The sequence below is a fragment of the Octopus bimaculoides genome, chromosome 26 (assembly GCF_001194135.2).
Source record: "Octopus bimaculoides isolate UCB-OBI-ISO-001 chromosome 26, ASM119413v2, whole genome shotgun sequence".
NCBI classification, from domain to species: domain Eukaryota; kingdom Metazoa; phylum Mollusca; class Cephalopoda; order Octopoda; family Octopodidae; genus Octopus; species Octopus bimaculoides.
In genome coordinates, this window is record NC_069006.1 from 4757852 (window position 1) to 4760745 (window position 2894).

Sequence of the window (2894 nt, forward strand, 5' to 3'; positions counted from 1 at the left end):
ATATATATGTATGTATATAAAGGCAATTAGAAAATTAGGGGAAAACGTTTTTCCTTAACAGAATTTACTCTATCCAGAGGACAAACACATTGAATTTTTCCCTAACTTCAATTTCTTTAACCCTTTAAGCATTTAAACCAGCCAAAATATTCTCCTTGCTTTATATTCAGATAGGAGAGATTTGATCTCTCACACCTGTCCTACAATGTCATTCTACAAATGAACAATCACATCATCAAAACCTCAAAGCTATGAGATAATGGATGATTAATTCAAAGCAGGATGGATAAATACATTTGACAGAGGAGTAAACTGAATGCTAATGGGTTCAAGATGCATTTCAACAACAAACGTGCAACACCAAATAACACAGCAGATACAAATATCAATATTGAATATAATCCTTTATTTTGTTTGTCATTTCATAGGAATCATGTAACCAAAAGGGTCACATGATACAGCGTCTCTACCTTCTTTTTCACCCTCTCTTTTACTTGCAATTCCATTTTTCTTTCCTTGCTCTTTCTAACAATGGTAATGCCTGTTCCCTCCCTTTCTCTCTCTTCATACAGGTGCAACTTCCATTCTCTCTCTCTCTCTCTCTCTCTCTCTCTCTCTCTCTCTCTCTCTCTCTCTCTCTCTCTCTCTCTCTCTCTCTCTCTCTCTCTCTCTCAATTCTTCTAGCTGCCTCTCCACACACTCCCTACTTCCCCTTTCCTGCCACTCTTCCTCTTATTTAGGGGTGGTTAGAGAGGAAGGAGGTGTTTTAACTCCTCATGGGTGTTGTCAGAACCTCTGTCAACAAACCAGACAATTAAAAGCCATATTTTCAGTGTGGGTGCTCATGCATGGATAGCCGAACTCAGCTCACCAATTTTACTAATATTTATTTTATCGTGAAAAAGAATTAGAATTTAGACTCAAGTGTTGTGGGTGGCTGGGTTTGTGCAGGGTGTATAAAGAAGAGCTCTGTAGAAATTAAGCTTTGCACTTAGGCTCTGCAGCTAGCTTACACAAACACACGATGGGCTTCCATACAGTTTCCATCTAGCAAATTCACTCCCAAGGCATTGGTCAGACTGAGGCTTTAGTAGAAGACACTTGCCCAAGGTGCCACGCAGTGGGACTGAACCCAGAACCATGAAGTTTCAAAGCAAGTTTCTTAACTATACAGCCATGCCTTTATACAATGTTGATGTCGAGACCTCAATGTCGGAGATGCTGGCACGGTTGATGGGATTAGGGTTTTGTGAAATGGGAAATGATGTTCAGAGAACTGTACAACGGACGTACATAGATACTCGTACAGAGAAGTACAAATTTGCAGGTATGGACTCCGGAAAACAAGGCAAAAAGAGCATAAAAAAATAGGAAAAGATACAAAAACAGAATATCGGGAAATCTAGAAATCACAACACTAAGAAGAAGAACAACAACAGAGAAAAAACAAGAACAGCAGCCCAGACTACTTGCATGTTTTGGGATATAGGGACCAATTTATATATATTAGAAGGAGGGAGAGAGAAGGGTGGATGCAGCTTACTTCTGTAGGTAACAGAATGACCCTCTAATGAACCCATCTGAGACCACCTTTGGTTCCTGGATATAAACTTTGTTCTAAAATGATCCAAATTAAAAGTTTCCATCAAAATTTCATGTTAATTTATGATCCAAACATCAGCTTGATAATGACAAAAGGTATTTTATTAAATTCTTTATTATTTTCAAAATAAATTGAAACAAAGTCAGAATATTTCAACTAAAATATGGTAACAAAAGGGTTAAAGTGATCTAAATTAAAACCATCCATCAAAATTCCATGTTAATTTATGTCCTGAACCTGAGCTTAATAATCCTTTCTACTAAAGGCACAAGGCCTGAAATTTTGGGGGAGGGGACTAGTCGATTACAACTGACCTCACTGACCCCTGTGTTTCACTGGTATTTAATTTATCAACCCTGAAAGGATGAAAAGTAAGTTGACCTTGGTGGAATTTGAACTCAGAACATGGCGGCAGACAAAATACTGCTAAGCATTTTGCCTGGCATGCTAACGACCCGAGCTTAATAATCATTTATTTTATTCATTTCTTCGTTATTTTCAAAGTTAATTGAAATCAAGGTAGTTTATTTCAACAAAAATATGCTAACAAAAGAGTTAAAGTGATCTAAACTAAAAACCTTTCATCAAAAATTTCATGATTTATGTTCCAAACCCCAGATTAATAACGACAAAGTTATTTTACAAAATTAATTGAAATAAATGCTGTGTTTCAACTGAAATTTGGTAGCAAAAAGAGAGTTAATGAGTGCTTTGTCGGTATGCAGTGCTGACCTCATGGCTTCTCTAGGTAAAGCTCATTCATGCGAAAACAAACAATCATGGCAACTATACCAGCCACAAGACAACAGTAAGAAGAAGAACAACAAAGACACCAGACAGCAACAACAACAACAATACACTTTACATGAATAAATAAAATTTCAAAAGAAAACTCCTTGGTATGTTTAAGGTTCATTATTCGATTACTGCATAGGTTTGGAAGGGGAAGGGGTTATTTAAAAGGTGGGATTTAACAACTGGATGCTCTTCCTGTCACCAAGTCTTATTAGTTTCCAAAGAAGGGATTTTTTTCAATATTTTATTCCAGGAGTTTTTGAAAGCAGAAAGCAATTGGTCATAATGCCAACAAGGAATGTCAACATCATCACTGCTTTGGACAACCAGTGACAAGCATGGAACGTCAACAGTCATAGACACCTTTGCATGCATACACACACGCACAATCATATACATACATACATATATATATATATATATACACACACACACACACACACACACAAACACATGCATACATATACACACATGCATATATATATATATATATATA